The sequence below is a fragment of the Narcine bancroftii genome, chromosome 4 (assembly GCF_036971445.1).
Source record: "Narcine bancroftii isolate sNarBan1 chromosome 4, sNarBan1.hap1, whole genome shotgun sequence".
Classification (NCBI taxonomy): domain Eukaryota; kingdom Metazoa; phylum Chordata; class Chondrichthyes; order Torpediniformes; family Narcinidae; genus Narcine; species Narcine bancroftii.
The window spans coordinates 122,627,276-122,647,223 of NC_091472.1; the positions used below are offsets into that span (position 1 = coordinate 122,627,276).

Below are 19,948 nucleotides of genomic sequence, written 5' to 3' on the forward strand. Positions count from 1 at the left end.
CTGGAAGGTTACTGAGGTGCAATAATCAGCCACCAGACCAAGGCTTGGACTTTAATAACCTAGAAACATGCATTTCTGTCCCATGGGCAGATGGAGAATTTTGCATAGAACATACAATATTATGTATGGCACAGTACAGATCCTTCAACCCACAATGTAGTGCCGAACCTACTCCACAACTACTCCCTACCTCACACACATCTCCTTCTAATTTTATTTAATTCAACAAAGAGGAGTAGAGCATGGGAACAATGCATTCAGCCCACTATGTCCGCACTGACCATGATGCCAGTGTAAACTAATCCCATCTGTCACCACTTAGTTCCTACCCCTCTTTCAAGTGTGCTGCACCTCCCCATGTACCTACCACTCTCAGTGTAAGAAACCTGCACTCCCTACCTCTCCTTTAACCTACTCCCTTCAGTATTTCACAGTTCCACCCTTCAAAAAGGAAATTTGCCACCTTAACGCAAATAGGATTCTATTTGATTCCAGACTGATCCCATCCCTGAACACTGCAATTACCCATCATTGTTCTCAGTGAACACCAAATAATTTTGGTCATGAAATGTCCATGAATAAAAAAAATGGTGTCAGTCACAACGTCCAAATGGGGGAAATTATACAGAAATCCTGAGTAACCTTTCCAGGATGCTACCTGAAAGGAGGAAGTTTGAAAGGGAATGAGGAAAAGGAAGGAGGGACTTCAGTCAGTCAGCAAGCTCTCACGTCAGGAGTTAAAAAAGAAAATCTGCAGAGTGTAATACACAAATGTCGCACAGCATCCTTTGAGCGTAACGAGTAACTTACTAGCATTTCAGATCTGAGCCCTTTGTCAGGAATTTGGAAACCCCTCTGCCCCCCCCCCCCCCCATCAGAACAGCTCCTTTCTCTGCTACCCTCCCATCTGTTAGCCTGTGCTCCTCCTCCTCCTCCTCATCACCTTCCTCCCCCACCATTTTATTCAGGCACCGATTCCCGACAAAGGGCGAGGGCCCAAAACATTGACTGGCTTTCACCTCCTGTGGATGCTAAATGCCTGCTGAGTTTCTCTACCAATTTTGTGTACTGTAAAGTCTCACATCAACCTGGGTGGAAAGGATAAACAGCCTCCCCTTCTGCTTCATTGCAATGATTCTAACCACTGGAAATATAGTTGCTGAACAAGCTTTCAGTTCATTGATTTATACTTCAACACAAATTGCTGAAGGCCACACTGCTACTCAACAAGCAAAGCACTTGACTTTCAGTTCAGTAATCAGAAAGAGAAGGAAGACAGGATAAATCTCAACTCTCACACAATGAAAACCACCTAAGAATGTAACCCAAACTCAGGAGGCATTTATTTTTTAGGTTCCGGACATCACTGGAAATTTTTTCTTTAGATTTTATCAATGCAGCACAATAAAAGGCCCTTCCGGCCAATGAAACCCATGCCACCCAATTGCACTCAATGAACTTATCAATCCCTTACCTTCTGGAGGGTAAGAAGAAACCAAAACCCATGCAGGTCTCAAGGAGAATGTACAAACTCCTTCAAGACGGCACCAGATTTGAACGCAGGAAATGCAGTAATGTGCTACTGCTATGCTAAGCGTGCCACCGAAAGCCCAGCATTTATTTCTCAGCTCAATCAACCTCGAGAAGGGGATGGGGAGTCACTTTAAAGTCAAGGGCACATAGTGGATCCTGAGTCAATTATAATCAGCCCAGGCTGAGTCAATGGATTTCCTCCCCTCAAGAGATCAATCCAATGATGAACATTTCACTTCCTTTCTGGTGTCACGTTGACCCCTCTAAATCAGTCAGTAAACATCACGTTTGGTTATTCAAGCCACACATTTTTTTCCTTTGGAAAGTTGAAAGCAAACCACTTCTTCTCCCAGATTTAATTTCTTTTGTTGGCAGCAGAGACTGATTTATCTCTAGAGAAGGCCGTTGATTCTGATGGGTTGTCACCAGGAGGGTGACTCAAGGGAATTGATGCTGTAAATACTCAAATTCAATGTTTTAATGCACAGAGGACAATTATTCTCCCCAGACCTGTCAACACACTTGTATCTGGAAAGCTCTTCAAATAATTTCAATGAAAGGGAGGTTGGGTGACTTTTATTTTTAAAATAGAGTAACAGAGTCCCAATTAATGTGTTCGTGCAGAGGCACTGGTATCGCTGAACACAGAACCTGTCAGGAATGGATGGTGAGCTATGTGGCAGACTCTGAAGTGGAACTAAGAGGTCACAGGCAGTTTAGTTGCCATGATCACAGTGACTTACCTTTAGAGATGAAATGTAATTGAGTGCTGTGCTGTGTGGGCTTACTGGAAGACAATGAAAGGGCTCTTGTCACACTGCTTCCCTCTTTTCTAACACAGTCGACTTTTCCAGCACTGTGCTTAAAGAGAAAGCTTCTTGCAAAGCTGACAGAAGTAACAGAAGTTGGGAAAAATGGATTTGACAAGCATTAGTGAGATTAAAATACTGGTGCTCTTATTATAAAGGAAACAATTGAGGTCAGAAATGACCATTTGTGCAGTCATTCCCTGCTGAAGCACTCCATTGCCTCAAGCTTGGAGAGCTGAAAACGGTTCAATAATCTTTCTCCAAATCCTCCTTTCTATTGTTAGTTCCCCCCCCCCATCAATGACAGCCTGATCTCTGCCCCTCTCTAAACCCCTCTGCCTCTCTACCCCATGCTATTTTAATCCAACTCCAGTTGATCTCCATGACGTCCAGCTCTGTAACAATTCCCAATTTACAGTCCAGAAGAATGCCATTCAATCCATGTTGCAACCCCCCCCCACCCCCCCACCAGAACAATCCCATCAATTCCATTCTCTTTCCCCATTTCCCAGTAGGGTTAGGGTTACCACTTACGCTTTGACACACATGCCCATCCAATCACCACTTTCCTGCATCTTAGGGAAATTTACAGTGGCAAATTGATCTATCTTTGGGAAGTGGAAGGGAATTAGATCACAGGAGGACATTTGAACTCCACAGAAAGAACTGGAGGTAAGGATAGATCATGGGTCCCTCCAGCTCTGGGGCAATGGCATTAACTGCTGCGCCACATTTAACTTCTGAGCATAGGCTCAGTCTCCATCATATTAGCTGTGAACTGACTTAAAATCCTTACAATTTTGGAACTTCTCTGCATTAATGGTCATCATATTAATAGGATTAATGATCAAGGGATAGTCACATATCTGTCAAGCCTTGGTTTTGCTGATACTGGAAGAAAACATACTGTTCCTTAGGAAAATATTGTGAATTACCTTCATAAGGATGGGAATTCACTCCCCATAACTAAACTATAATGGGTTCTCCAGAGACGTAAAGAAGAGATTGGGCTGGCACAGATGAAAGGGTGCTGCACTGTGGGATGGGCAGTACTAAGGGACTGTCACACTCTGGGATGCGTGGTGCTGAGGGAGTGTCACATGGTGAGAGCGGCAGTGCAGAAGTCACAGTCTGCGTTGCAGGGAAGTTGGAGAAAGCTGAATAATTTAAAAGGCAGAAATGGGATTTGAATCAAAAGAAGGTTTTGTGTATGTGGTTTGGAAGTATTCGGGCAGACTTCTTCTTCAGAAGAAGTCTGCTGCTTGTAAGTCAAGCTCTGCTGTCTCCATCTACTCAGTCAAGCCATTAGTTGGCAGTTTGTCAGGGTGGATGATTTATTCCACTGTGCAACTTGGAACTATCTTTCATCTAATTTGCTCATTACAAGTTTAACATTTGTGACCATCGGTGGTTCATTGATTAACTTGGTGGTCATTTGTTGACTTTTCTGCAGCATCTTGATGGCCTGGGAACCTCGGCCTCTCCTTCGGGAGGTTTTGGCAGATTGCCACGGAGCCAGTTAGTAAAGCTTATAGGGATTTCTAGTCATCGCTCAGCTATCTCATCATGCAAATAAAGGACTCACATCTCAGAATCTCATTTTGATGTGTGAAATACAGGATAATGTGCTCAGAAGAGGACTGACTTAGCACGACTTCAATCAACATGAGACCTGTCTTCTCCTGTTGTGGACCATTGCTTCATACAGTGTTCGAGCTTTTTTGTAAATATGCAGACCCCTCTTCCAAAAGATCCTGGTCCCACAGGGAGTCATGCTGGCCCAATGACTTCAATGACCCTTGTGGCTAGGAATACTTTTGCATCCTTGGAAGACAAGAATGCGGTTATAACACTTGTCCCTAACTATTACAGTTGGAAAATGCACAAAGGCAATGGTGGGGGGGAATGCCACCCTGGCCATTACAGCGAGTATGAAAATGGAGGGGAAATCTGTTATTCCTTCTGTCGCCCCAGTCAGAGCTTTATCTGTAAACTTGGGTGAGGGGGGTGTTAATTATCTTTAACAGTGGTTCTCAACCCTTTTATTTCCACTCATATACCACTTTGTATTCCCTATACCATAGGTGCTCTAGATTAGTAAGGGATTGCTTAAAGTGGTATGTGGGTGAAAAGAAAAAGTTTGAAAATTATTCCTAATTGACTTGTTATGTTCATGGTTTCATAACTCAAAAGGAAATGGGCCAATGACATTTTTTCTCAAGCAAAATATTTCAGTAACAATTGGGTCTAGAGCAGTGATTCTCAACCTTCCCTTCCCACTCACATACCACCTTAAACAATCCCTTACCAATCACAGAGCACTGATGACATAGGGATTACTTAAAGTAGTACGTGAATGGAAAGAAAAAGGTTGAGAACCACTGATCTATAATGTTTCTGTTCATCTTTAGGGCAGCTCTGTGGAGAGGGAGGAACCTACAGATGCAGTGATAGTTAAATGTTTTCAAAGAATGTGACTGAAAATAAAATACTTTAAGGTTATTTATTTTTTCTACCAAAGTGCATGACTGTACACTTTCCAACATTATATTTCATTTACCACTTCTCTACCCACTCTCCTAATCTGTCTAAATCCTTCTACAGCCTCTGTGCTTCCTCCACCTACCTTTATATCATCCACAAACTTGTCTGTAAAGCCATTCATTCCATAATCCAAATCATTAATATATAACATAAAAGGAAGTGGCCCCAATATCACTGGCACCTGGCAGCCAATCAGAATATGATCCTTGTATTCCAGCTCTGCTTCCTGACAATCAGCCAATGCTCTATCCACGCGAGTATGTTTCTTGTTCTACCATGGGCTCTTATCTCATTAAGTAGCCTCATGTTTGGCACCTTGTCAATGCCTTGTGAAAATCTAAATATCCAACATCCATTGTATCTTCCTTATTCAGCCTGCTTGTAACCTCCTTAAAGATCAGGCAAGTTTTTCCCTTCAGGAAACCAGGCTGGCTTTTGTCTAACCTGTCATGTGTCTCCCAATATTCTGTGACTTCATCCTTTACAATCGATTCTAACATCTTCCCAACAACTGACATCGTGCTAAGCAGTCGAATTTCCTTTCTGCTGCCTCCGCGCACCTACCACCCCCTGAATTTGTGATTTTCCAGTGCTCCAGAACCATACCAGAATCTAGTGATTCCTGAAAGATCATTACCAATGCCTCCACAATCCCTACTGCTATTTCTCTCAGTATTCAAGGATGCAATCCATCTAATCCCAGAGACATATCCACCCTTAAACCATTCATCTTTCCCTTAAAATAGCAATTGCACTCACTTGCTTCCCTGATACCCTTTGACATCTGGCATACTGCTAATGTCTTCCACAGTGATGACAGATGCAAAATATTCATTTAGCTCCTCTGCCAATTCCTTGTCTCCCATTATTATTTCTCCAGCTTAATTTTCTAGTTGTCTTATATCTATTCTCATCTCCCTTTTATTCTTTGTATACTTGAAGAAGCTTTTTGTATCCTCTTTGATATTATTTGCTCGCCTACATTTATACTTTTTATGAATTTTTCCTACCTTATGAATTTTTGGTTACCTTCTGTCAGTATTAAAAAAACTTCTCAATCCTCTATCTTCCCACTAATTTTTGCTACCTTGTACAACCTCTGTTTTTCTTTCACATTGCTTTTGACTTCCCTTATCAGCCACAGTTGTGACATTTTTCCATTTTTTTTTGGTATGTATTTATACTGCCCTCTCCATTTCTTGCAGAAACTCCATTCTTTGCTCTTCTGCCATCTTCCCTACTTGTGCCCCCTTCCAATCGACTTTGGCAAAGGCCTCTCTCACGCCACTCTTATTTCCTTTACTCCAATTAAATATTAACTTTAGTTTCTCCTTGTTAAATCTCAAATAGAATTCAAACGTATTGTGATCACTACCCCCTAATGGTTCCTTTACTCTAAACTCTGGTGCATTACACGACACCAAATCCAGTACAGCAGATCCCCTTGTGGGCTCATCAACAAGCTGCACTAAAAAGCCATATTGTAAGCATTCTACAATGTCTCTTTCTCTCGAACCTGTCCCAACCTGGTTTTCCCAATCTAATGGCATATTAAAATCACCCATGGCTACCATAACATTGCCCTTTTGACACACCTTTTCTATCTGTTGTTGCAATTTGTTGTCCAAATTCTAGCTACTGCATGTTAGTCTGTACACAACATCCAGCAGAATCTTTTCACCCTTGCCATTTCTTAACTCAACCCATAATGATTCTGTTTCTTCTGATCCTATATCACCTCTTTCTAAAGATTTAATTTTGTTCCTTACCAATAGAGCAACACAATCCCCTCTGCTTACCTGCCTAACCTTTCAATACACTGTGTATCCTCGGACATTCAGCTTTCATTGGCATCCATTTTTAGCTACGAATCTGTGATGGCCATTGCATCATACTTGCCAATCTATAACTGTACTACTTTATTTCTTATACTGTGTGCATCTAAATACAAAACCTTCAGCCCTTTATTTGTTAAATTTGACACTATCCCTGAAGCATTGCAACTCATCCTCATGGCTGTAATTTTGCACTAACTGCCGGCCCTTCCACACAAACCCCCTACCAACTGTCTCTACTTGTGCACTAACCACTGATTCTTCAATCTGGTTCCCACCCCCTGCAAATTTACTTTAAACCTTTCCCCAACATTATTACCAAACCTCCCTGTCAGGAGATTGGATAACCTGGAGTTCAGGTGTAACTTGTTGCACTTGTGCAGGACACCCCTTCCCTAGAAAAGGTTCCAATGATCCAAGAACTTGAAATCCTGACCCATGCATCATCTCCACAGCCACTCATTTGTTTTTGCTATCTTCTCTAGCTCATGGCACAGGGATTACCACCTTGGAAGTCCTGCTCTTCAGCCTCTTTTCTAACTCCCTATACATACTTTGAAGGACTTCTACCCCACTCCTGCCTATGTCATTGGTTCCAAAGTGTACCACGACCTCTGGCTGTTCACCCTCCCCTTTAAGATAATTTTGCACCCACTCAGAGACTCCCTCAACCCAAGCACCCAGGAAGCAAATGTTGCGTGGGAAGGGAAAGGTTCGGTGGGTTCAAAGAGCAATGAGCTTGGACACTGACTGAACACAGGAAGGATCTTCATTAAAACACACATAAGGGGATCACAACAGGGATAACTCACACTCGTAAAAACACACCAAAATGCTGGAGGAACTCAGCTGGTCTTTTAGTGTCCATAGAAGTAGGAGACAAAGATATATTTCTGATGTTTCAGGCCTGAGCCCTTCTTCAAGGAATAAGCAGAAAGTGCAAAAAAGAGGAAATCACAGAATACAGACAACACTGGTTGTAGTACTCTCAATCACAAAACACAGTATAATCAGTCACATTGGACTTAACTCTACCAATGCTAGCAACTACTTACTCTTATACAAGCACAGTACAACCCACTCATATTGAACTTAACACTACTGATACTAGCAACTGTGTACAGGATTGTAATACACTACCATTCCTTGTCTAAATTGAGCATGGCTCTAGTACTATCTAACAGCCCCAGTACCTATGTAGTGCACACCTTACCAATATCTTCTCCAGTGTTATCCACAGTTCACGACCTGGAATGAAGCAGGGTTTGTCACAGGACAGAAGAGCAAAAGAGCAAGAGTTTCTACACATGGTGGACTTTATACTACAGTAAACTGGAGGGTCTGGCCCAGTTGATCACTAGATGATTAAAGGGGGAAATGGTCAGATGTACAGGAATGGGTGGGTATCAGGTGATACCATTGGATGTGAGATCTTGTTCTCCATATGCTACCTGCCACGCTTACATTTCAAACATTTCTCCATTGATTGGACTTGAAGGAAGCCATGTTGGTGTCAAGGAAGATGCTGTAGAAATTTTATTTCCCTTTCACCCTAATCCAAAATATTATAAAATCATCCAGCCAAATGATAAAGGTCAAGCTGATCTTGCAATGATTGAACAATGGGAAGGATGAAGGAATCACTGAGTAGAGGGCATTGGGAAAGAAGGGAATATCTCCAATGAAGTTTCTCAGGCCAAAACATCAACTCCCCATATCCCTGCCTGGCCCACTGATTTCCTACAGATTATCTCCAGATTCCAGCATCTCAAGTCATCTTTATTGTCATCTGATTGTACAAGTACAATCCAAAGAAACAGCAATCTCCAGTCCTCGGTGCAAAACACGCAGACACACAACCAGACATAACATGCTTATAGATAAACAATATAGGAATCAGAATCAGGATTTATTGTCATGAGTAAGCCATGAAATTCGGTGTCCTGTAGCAGCATCAGTGGGCAAGCATTCACATTATTACTATCCTACATTACTATAATGCACAAAAAGTAAGCCAGTGTCTTTGGTTCATTGATTATTCAGGAATCTAATGGCAGCGGGGAAGAAGCTGTCCTTGTGCCATTGAGTGTTCGTCTTTAGGCTCCTGTACCTTTTTCCCCAATGGTAGCAGAGTGAAGAGGGTAGTCGTGTGTGGCAGTGGAAGAGCAAAGTGGTGATGGTGGTGAGGGGGTGCGGGGGTCTTTGAGAATAGAACCTGCATTTTAAAACAAAAAAGACACAAGTATTCATATTTGCAAATAATTAAATATTTTTTTAAATTCATAAATATGAGAGTCTTGGATGGTTAGTGTGATCAGTTCCTTGCTTGTTCAGTCATCTACTATTTCTCGCATCTCTCCTTTTGCCATAAACATATTTCTGGAGTAGCTATCATTTGCTGTGGTTTTACAGTGCTGTGTGATGATATTAAGCCCTTGAGGCATTTTCAGCTTGAGATACAAACAAAACCCTGACTGCAGGCAAGCCCTTTATTGGAAGTCTTTTTTAAGACTGCAGTGATGGGGGAAAAAAAAATCACAGAAAAAAAAATTAACACAATTACTCATCTTGTGGTCATTTACACTGCATGCCTATTTAGACTGCAAGTTCCAGTGCATGCTGGTCCCGGTGCTTGTACTTGGAGCAGCGTGGCCTGCGTCTGAAACTAATATCTGCATTAATGTCTGCATCCAAGAAGGCAAACAGGCAGAAGAGTTAAATGGTTGATGCATGCTGAGCGCGTCATCAGCTGGACGTCAAATTCATGAGGTGAGTTTTGTTGTGCGATTTGAACTGCAGGCTTCCCCCAAAAAGTAGAAGGGATCCTGCAGGATAAATCGCGGTGCAGAAATTGACTCAAAATTCCTGCACATTTCTTTTTAGACTGCCCACGTACCAGCAAAATTCCTTGATTGTGCCATTACATGCCTGCAGTCTAAACACCACAAGTTACACTGACACAGGGATTAGTTGACATGTCAGTAACATTGTCCAATTTCAGGAGAGAGATGAAAGAGTTAAAAGGGACCTGACTGGCAACTTTTTCTGTACAAAGGGTGATAGCATATTGAACAAGTTGTCAAAGAAAATAGTAAATATGGTTACAATTGAAACCTTTAGAGGGAATACAGATAGAGAAGGTTTTGATGGATTTGGGACAGATGCAAGCAAATGTGGTTAGTACAGGTGGGCAATTCAGTTGGCACGTATGATTAGGGCTGAAGGGCCAATTTGTCTTTTCAGCAGCGAGGTCAGAGGGATCCAGACCACAAGGGGCTATGGGGAAGCATCATGCTTGAAATCTGAAATTGAGAATGTTCGACATTCACAATATGCTCAATCGACATGTGGGGAGTGGGGCAGCTCTGACAAAGAGTAGCAAAATGCTGTGGTCAATCTGCATTCATCATTGCAAGTGATGTGCTTTCACAACAGCACCATCTCATGGTGGTTAAATAAGTTGCAAAATTGTTTGTCATTAAATTATTTTTTTTAAACAAAAAGACACAGCACAGTTAAAAAAAAAAGCCCTTTCAGCCCACGCCGCTCAAATACACTGATGTGAACAATGAACCTTCTGGCCCTGTACATCTTTGGAACGTGTGAGGAAACCCCGCAGACACAGAACATGCAATCTACTCACAGGCAGCCGCAGATTTGAACCTGGGTTGCTGGCGCTGTAATGGCGATGCGCTAACTGTGCCACCCAAATTGTCACGTGTACAGAAATACCGTGACTTGCATGCTACTGTCGTCATTTCTAATTTTAACATTCATGGAAAACAACACAGTAAGCCAGCAACAGGTGAAAAGGTTAGTCTCGTCAGTATAGTTGGCATAACACTATTGCAGTATCACCAACCTGGGTTTGAATCTACGATTGTCTGTCAGGAATTTGCACATTCTCCCTGTGTCCCTATTAGTTTTGTCCAAGTGTTCCAGTTTCCTCCCACATTCCAAAGATCTACACGGTCAGTAGATCCATTGATCTCATGGTGTTTATGGGCAGTGCAGGCTCGTGTGCTGAAAGGGCCTGTTATTGTACTGTATTCCTAAATTAAATTAAATGACAATATTCATCTGAGATTTCTAGGATTTTTACAGACAAATCAAAATCATTGTCCCAGTAACAGCATCATCCACAGCCACTATAGCTGTCCTGTCTCCTGTTACCTTCTGTATTGGCATCACGCTCTCCCTGAGCGTACCTGTTTCCACTGACATTGCCGCTTCTCTTCAGATTGAAGATTCCTTTATTGTCAAGTACACAAAGTTTGTTTTCAACCATATGCTCTATTAAGACACACAAAGAAGCGTCACTGCCACAGGGTCACCGCAAGATAAGAAAGAAAAGCAAGAGAGTCCCTACGGAGACACCAAGTGTCCGTGGACCCTGCACCTCTTCCAATACCGCCGTCTCCTGCACTGCCGTAACCTCTGTAGCTGCACGGCCTTCGTGTTTGTTCCAGCGGTGAACCTGAGCTCCAGGCGTCTGAGTCATCCCCCTCTGCCCCTGGTTCCTGTTCTCCGAACATGCATTGCCCCTCCTGCAGTCGGTCTATGTTAACGGCACAGACCCCACCTCACAAAGTCACAAGTAAATGCGGCCCAAGTGAATTAGTGCCTGTTCCCCGCTCCTTACAGCTAAAATCCTGTGAGATCTTGACAGGGGGGAACCAGCCAATTACCCTAAGAGAGCTGACAGACTCCCTCCATTCCTTTGGGTCAAGTAAGACTCCCAGAAGTGACAGCTTACCAGCTGAGTTTTACACAGCTCTGTGGGACTGGGTAAGCCCGGATCTTCTGGGAGTATACAATGTTATGCTCCTGGCAGACACCAGGGTATCATCACCTCATCTTCAAACAAAAGGGGAGAAAGAGGATATCAAGAATCGGAGACCCTTATCATTGTCAATATTGACAACAAAATCCTGTCCAAGGCCATCACCAATCGAGTCAAGTCTGTCCATGGGCAGTAATCCACCCAGACTCGACCAAACATACACAGTTCCAGGCCAAAATAATATACCAGATATACAGTTCTATGATCCTTATTTAAGAAAGGAGGTGCTAGCATTGAAGAGGGTTCAGAGAATATTTGTTCATATGGTTGTGGAATGAAGGGTTTAGCATGTGAGGAATATTTTATGAATCTTTGATTATACTGCTTGTAGTTCAGAAGAATGAGGGGGTCCTCATAGAAGCATTTTGAATGTTGAATGGCCTGGATGGAGTAGATGTGGCAAACATTTCCCATTCGAGGCAAGTCTAGGACAAGAAGGCACGAGCTCAGTATTGAAGTGTGTCTATTTAAAACAGATATGGGGAGGAATTTATTGAGCCAGGGAGTGGTAAACCTCTGGAATTTGCTACTAGGGGCAACTGTGGAGGTTGTAGTTGGTGTATTTAAGACAGATTGATATCTAAATAGACATGATATTAAAGGCTATGGGGAGAAGGCAGGGGAGTGGGGCTGAGTGGGAGAATGGATCAGCTCATGATGGAATGGTGAGCTGAATGGCCTACTGATCTTGAATCTTATGGTCTTGTTCTGATGGTTTTACGCGCAATTTCATAATGAACGGCCTCTCCTACATCCTGCTCTTGCTTTTTAATGCCTTGTACTTACTGTTTCTCAGCTTATTTACTCCTTTATAAACTTTGTGCAGAAGTAAACTGCCCACCTTCAGATGAGTTACGGAACTGGAGTGTTCTCAGGTGGATGCATGTGATCACATGGCATTGTTCTGAGCAAAGATGGAGATCATTCCAGCATCTCTCAGCCGATATCTATCCCTCAGTCAGTACCATGGTAAGAGACTACCTGATCTCTATCCTATTCAGATAGGCTGATGATTTTCTCACATCAGTGAAAGCAATTCGGAAAGGTATTTAATTGCTTCTAATGCACTTTGGCTGGAAAAACAATACAAATTCATTATTTTTTACTATCCAGATTATTAATTTGCATTTCTTTAGACTTCTTCACATCAGACAACACCACACCTGACTAAACCAGCTGTGATCATTCTGCACATGTTGAATGAACAGGTTTGATCCCAACCTCTCGGCTTATTTATGGAGGACATAGAATTATAGAACATGGAAAGTGCCCCTTCAGCCCAACTTGTCCTTGCTGGTCTAGTTGTCTACCAAAGCTAGTCCCATTTGCCCGCATTTGGTCCACATAGCTTTAATGATTCTCATTAACTGAACAGCATCAAATGACATCACTTGGTTCACCATGCTTGACATCAGAACCAGTCAACCTATCCCAATTCTTTCTCTCCCATTCAGCTCTTGACCTGTTAACCAGTCCCATTACTACCCTTCTCTTACTTCTTTTTTCAGCTCTACTACATACTCTCTTTCACATGCACATGCATCCCTCTTCAATTCTTTTTTAGACTTAAACATACAAAGAGCTGGTTGACAAGAGCTGGGACATTTTTGGGACATTGAAGCATTAGTGGAAAACCCACACCATTGCAGGGAAAGAATGCAATGTTCAGGATGGAGAATAGATTCCTAAAGCAATGAAGATGACGCACAATTGGAGGTAGAGTAGACAATGAGGAAGGTTATCAAAGCTTGCAGAGGGATCTGGACCAGCTAGAAAAATGGGCTGAAAAGTGGCAGATGGAATTGAAAGCAGGCAAGTTGAGGTGTTGCATTTTGGAATGACAAACTAAGAAAAGACATACACAGTAAATGGTAGGGCTCTGAGGAGTGCGGTAGAACAGAAGGACATGGGTGTACTGATACATAATTCCCTGAAAGTGGCATCTCAGGTGGATAGGGTTGTAAAGAGAACTTTTAGCATATTGGCCTTCATAAATCAAATAATTGAGTATAGGAGCTGGCCTGTTATGGCAAAGTTGTACAAGATATAGATGAGTCCAAATTTGGAGTATCGGGTGCAGTTTTGGTCACCTAACTACAGTACAGGAAAGATATAAATAAGATTGAAAGAAGATTTACTGGGAGGTTGCCCGGACTTCAGGAACTGAGTTAGAGGGAAAGGTTAAACAGGTTAGGACTTTATTCCCTGGAGCCTAGAAGAATGAGGGGAGATTGGATAGAGGGATACAAATGCACCATTGCAGCAGGACATGATTACCCAGAGAGTACAATCTGGGAGGAAGAGTTTCCAATGCAAGAGGCTCGAAGATTAGGAAATATACAAAATATTCAGGGAGAAGGCAATATTATAGTAGTGCTGGCAAAGCACTGAGTAAAGGGAAAGGTTACTTTGGGATAAGTACCGAGGGCAAGATTTTGAAAGGAGGAGGTCAGTCTTCATGTGTCATGTATTTTTTATCTCTTCAAGCCAAGAATAGAGCAGATGAATATTTTGCAATATTTATGTTATGAAAGAACTATCAGTTAAACAAACTCTGGAGGATTTCAGGGGAACTGAGAGGTAAAATTAGTACTTTGCGCTTGAACTCATTTCACTTTTTTTAAAATAAATGGAAATTGGGACTCAAACATCTCCTCACAGACGTGTTCAAAGCACTTATTTATTCCGTGCAATTATCTCACTGTTCACAGTACAGTACTTAAGTTATTCCCTGAACTCACTGCACTTTGAAGGGATGCTCCAATTTGCAGACCCAAAGCTGAATCAGACAGTGTGTACTGTAAAACTGCTCTCTGTGATTGATGAGAATAATACTTCTTTATAACAGCTGGCAATTAGAATTGAACGGCACATGTAGCTGTATCTTTTGGCTGCTGTTGTAATGGGAATCCCTTTCTCAAGGCATTAATTCAAAATCAGTAGGACTGGTATCTCCCCACCCCCTCTTACACCACTACTAACTGTATGCATAACAGGCTAGAAATTTAATTACTTCTGGTTGTTCAAAAGTCCTGGTTAGAGATTATACGAAATAAAAGCAGAATTCCCTATACCTTATTGAAACGTCATCACATGAGGTTGAGAAATTACAGCAAACTTAATGTAATAATGACACTCTGATACACTTTCTCTCCCCTTTCACTGCTAAAGACTGAACCCTGCAGGGAGTGGGGGGGGGGGGGGGAGGGGGGAGGGGGGAGACATTGATCAAAACGAGCTGACCAACTGGATATGCGAGAAGCTGTAGCACTGAGAAGGAAGAAGCAAGAAGAGGAGGACAGCTGAGTAGAGGAGATTGCTTTGTGCGAGCTGCAGGGGTTGATCCATGCATTATTGGGGGACCAACCTAACATGCCATCCGACAGTAAGCCCATCTCCATCAGCTTCATAAGGATGGCTGCGGCAGCAAACTCCTCAGGAGTAGAAAGAATTGCAACCCACAGCTCAGGGAGACCGAGAGCAGGGTAGAGGCCATCGCCTCACTGCTCCGGGAGACTGGGATCAGGGCAGAGGCTGTCCACCCCAGCCCCGGCTGATCAATGGGTTTGCCTCGCCCATGCAGAGGGAGAGGCTGGCCGTCTTCCAGCAGCTCCCGCTATTGCTGGTGACATTCAGACCAGTCGTTCTGGCCAGTGACTTCAACTGCAACACTGATGTAGCAGAATGTTCCACGCGGTGTTGACAGCAGACTGGACAGCTCCTCTGGACTCCTGATTGAGAAGGTAGAGGATGCAAAGCTATGTGCCACTCAGCAATCCTGCAGTTGGAGCACAGCTGCAGCCCACCTGGTCAACATCAGATTGTTCAACCTGGTCTCGGATAGACTTGTCTTGGTGTCAAAGGCTGACACGGTCAGAACCAGTGACATCATGCTTGTGTTCTTCTCCGACCACTGCCTCCTTCATGCCTCCTGTCACCTATAAGAGGTCTAGAAGGTGGGCAGGGGGACATGGAAGTTGAACGTGATGTCGCTGACTCCAAAGAACATAGAGGAACTAAACAGGGAGTTGGAAAACCATGAAAACCTTCTATGACTCCCCAGTAATCTAGTGGGAAGTGACCAAGGAGAACATCAAGAGGTTCTTTTTCATCAAAGGTGTTTGACAGAGGCAGAGGGAACTGAGCCAACTCCAGATTGACCTACAACAACTTCTTCAGTCGAGAGAGGTGGAGGTGAGGAAGAAACTCCAAGAGATGAAGAGCCAATAAGCACCCTTGGAGTCATCAAAGATCTTCAGATCCAGAGCCTGCACAGTGGAGCAGGATGAGATGTGCTCACTCTTCTTCTTCCCAAAGGTTCACAGAGGGAGAACTGTGATCCACAGCCTTAAGGAAGAGGACGGCTCAGTCACATCTTTGCAGAAGGGCAGCCAGAGGATCCGTAGATTCTTTCATGACGTGAAGGCTACAGAGAGAATGGCCTCCCAAAACCTCCTGTCCTCTACCACGGAGATCTTACCACTGGCACTACACAAAGCCCTCAAACACATGGAGAGCAAAGATGCATACATCAAGATTTATTGACGACTGTTCCGATTTCAACACCATCCTGACCTCCTGACCACATTCAATCAGTGAAGATTGGTAAGAACATCCCCTTCACAATCTCTATCAGTGCCGGAGCGCCACAGGACTGCATTTCTATTCCCCTGCTCTACTCTCTATACACCTATGACTTTGGGGCTCAGTACGACGACACCAGCTACCGATTTGTTGGCGATACCACAGTAGTGGGCTGTATCAAAAGGGGTGATGAGTCAGCATACAGGAGAGAGATTAAAAACCTGGCTGAATAGGGTACCAACAACTTATACAACACCAGCAATAGAGACCAGGGTTCGAATCCCACGTTGTCTGTAAAGAGTTTGTATGTTCTCCCCATGTCTGCATGGGTTTCCCCAGGGGCTCTGGTTCTGTTCCACCATTCAAAACACACTGGGGGTGTAGGTTAATGGGGTGTAAATTGGATGGCACAGACTCGTGGGCCAAAATGGCCTGTTTCCGTGCTATACATCTAAATTTTAAAAGATTTAACTACCTTGCACTCAATGTCACCAAACCTAAGGAGCTGATTATTGATTTCAGGAAGGGAAACCCAGATAAGGGGGATCAGAGATGGAGAGGGTCAGCAAATTTAAGTTCTTGGGAGTCACTATCTCAGAGGATCTTTCCTGGACCCAACACACTAATGGCATCATGAAGAAAGCACATCAGCGCCTCTACTTCCTCAGGAATTTGCGGAGGTTTGGTAATGACATCGGAAACCCTAGCAATTATCTACAGATATGTGATGGAAAGTTTGCTGACCGGATGCATCATGGTCTGGTATGGGGATACCAATACACTGGAGCAGAAAGCCCTGCAAAAGTTAGTGCATACAGCCCAGGACATCACAAGCAAAACCCTCCCCACCAATGAGAACCTCTATAGGGAACTCTGCCATCAGAGAGCAGCAGCAATCATCAAGGATCCACATCTCACAGCACATGCTCTGTTCTCATTGCTGCCATCAGGAAAGACTCATTTAAGGATTCTTCCCATTGCACTTTATTGATTTTTTTTCTCTCTGTTTTGCACAGTTCAGTTTGTTTATATTTTTTATTTGTTTACATGCACTCGTATCTTATTGAGTAGTTTTTGCACTACCAATAAGTGGTAATTCTGCCTCACCAGAAGGGAATAAAAAGTCTCAAGATTGTACATGATGTCATGTCTGTACTCTGACAATAAATCTGAACTTTAGCTTTGACTAAAACAGGGGCGTGGCCATGGGAAGGACTTAGACAGATGTGTTTTTTTGAAGAGTATCAAAAAGATGGTTAAAATTTCAAAGTTAAGAATTTTTCACTAAAATATGGACAAACCAAATACTAAGAAACCAAGGCAGCCGAAAACAAAATATGAAGAAGTTTCTACTCAGCCAGGAATATCGAGCGAAAGCCCAAAAGGGAGCAGCGTAAGAGTGGCCTCGGGTCCAGCGGACCCCAGCAGTGGAGGGGGGAGTCGGGACAAGAACTAAATATTATCCTGGAGAAAATGGAAAACATGAGCAACCAATTTGTTAGCGTCGAAAATGTAATGAGAGACATGACTGAAAGGATGACCCAAGCAGAAAGAGACTTGGTAAAAACACAAGATAAGATCAAAGGTTTGGAAAAAGATGTGAAGCAATGGGAGTTGGACAGAAAAGATCTGCTGGACAAGATCGACCACATGAGAATGTCAGCAGATGAAATAATGTCCAAATTATTGGACTGTAAGAAGGAATTGAGGGAAGAGATCCAGTGAACTTTTTCGAAACACGGATCCCGCAAGTGCTGGGAGAAGACAAATTCAGAGAAAAACTGCATATTGAAAAGGCTCACCGGACATTCGGACCCAAGAGAGCTAGCAATCAGCGACCTCGACTGGTCCTGATAGGAATTTTGAGTTACCAGGAATGGGAGACAATTCTGGGAGCAGCAAAATAATGGTCTGCACATGATTGACCATGAAAAAGTGTTACTTTTCCAAGATTTTAGTCCTACTTTGATTAAGCAAAGGAAGGAGTTTGATGATGTAAAAACACACCTGAGTTCCAAAAACTTGGAATATTTGATAATATACCCCGCGTCTCTGAGGGTCAAAGTAGCAGAAGGTAATCCACTATTTTTCGAGACTGAGACTGAGGTGGAAGAATTCCTGCAAGGTTTACGAAAAGGTTAAAGTTGCCAAAGAGGAGGACTGTGAGGAATGTTTAAAATGGGACTAAGTAAAAGTTGTATTTTTTTTTAAACTGTCTTATTTTTATTGTTGAACAGTAAATTTTATTGAAATGTTCACGGAGAGCTCAGAAAAGAGCGAAAACTTGGGAAAATTTGTAGCAAGGTGGAAACTCCATTCTAAGGGGGAGAATGGCGCCCGGAGAGTATCTATAAAAGGTGGTGCTAAAGGGAGGGGTTCTTCCTCAAGAGATTCTGTGAGCTATTTTCACAAGCTTTTGGGGTTTCCTGTTTACATTACCGTCACAGTGACATTGTATGTGTTTTTTAAAGGAAAAGGATCACTAGTATTTAAACAATCAAAAAAGTTTTATTGTTAAACAATATTTGTTTAAAAATCAAAATGGATAAAACATTAAAATTTATTAGTCTTAATGTTAGTGATAAATGGGATGGTGAAAGGGAGGTGGGTCTTGGAACACCTAAAAAAATTTAAAGGCAGTTATTGTCTTTCTACAAGAAATGCATCTTACCAATTTGGAACATACTAAATTAAAAAGAGGGTGGGTGGACAAGTAATATTGTCTTCATTCAGCTCAAAAGCAAGAGGAGTGGCAATTCTAATTAACAAAAATATACCAATAATAGTAGAAGACATGCTTATTGACCAAGCTGGAAGATTTGTAAAGGCATATTGTAAAATTAATGCAGAATCGTGGACGTTTATGAACATCTATGCTCCAAATTATGATGATGAAGCCTTTATGAAATATATCTTTTCGGGGGGGGGGGGGTGTTGGAGACATGTGATTCAGAGGATATAGGACGTGGGATCTCGACCCTCCCAAGAAAACAGAAAAAAAAAGTATATTTAAATGAAGTAAAACAAAGTAAACACAGGAAGAAATATTGTAAGAATAATATAATTACCTTTTAAGATGTATCCAAATAAGAGACAAACCATCGTTAACCGTTTGGAAGGGTCTCCAGGGAATTCGAGAGGAGGCCTCGGTTGCAGAAGCTTTCACCTGGAGTTGTGATGAGGTCCTGACGGAAGGCTGAGGTGGGGGGAGGGGGCACTCGTGAGTGTGGTCCTCCTGAAGACTGGAAAAAAAGGCGCTGGACAAGAAAGAAAGGAATCGCTGTGCATGCTTGAATCAGCGTGTATGCATAGTTCACTTGAGGAAATGTTAGCCTTGGTAAAAGGCTTAACAGAACGGAGCCTCTCACAAGGAACAGAAGACATGAAGCCAGAAGGTGATAACAAGGAAGATACAAAACAAAGAGAAGAAGAAAAAGAGAAAGAACAAGAAGACGGTATCTCAAGAGCAAGAGCAAGTTAAGTATGGGGTTATGCAAAAAGCTACAGGGTAGAGTAAATTTAGAGATTTCACTTGAGGGGGTTGTAAGAGAAATGCTGCAACATATGATGGAAATGAAGGAAGAAATACTATATCTGAGGTCTGAACTAAAACACATGAATACAAAATTTATCAAGCTGACAGCTGATAATGGAAAAGATGCAAGATGTGGGTAAAATAAATCATAAGGTTAAAAAAGTGGAAACAGGTTGAAAATGTACAGGAGAGAGTGGGGAAATTGGAGAATGAAGTTATAGTAGGGACTACTGAAAAGAAGAAATGTTTGGGAAAAAAATTGACA

General features: G+C 42.5%; 1 long non-coding RNA gene across 3 annotated transcripts in view; it reads right to left on the reverse strand.

Moving 5' to 3' along the window:
• LOC138761081 (uncharacterized) overlaps nt 1–19,948 on the reverse strand; it is a 104,956-nt gene that overhangs the window by 54,931 nt on the left and 30,077 nt on the right. For 2 of the 3 annotated variants that reach the window (XR_011356103.1, XR_011356104.1), the window contains one exon: nt 8,612–8,936. The exons of the other annotated variant lie outside the window; for it this stretch is intronic. This is a non-coding gene — a long non-coding RNA (uncharacterized lncRNA). Of the gene's footprint in view, nt 1–8,611; nt 8,937–19,948 lie in introns of those variants that run through there. 3 annotated transcript variants of the gene reach the window in all.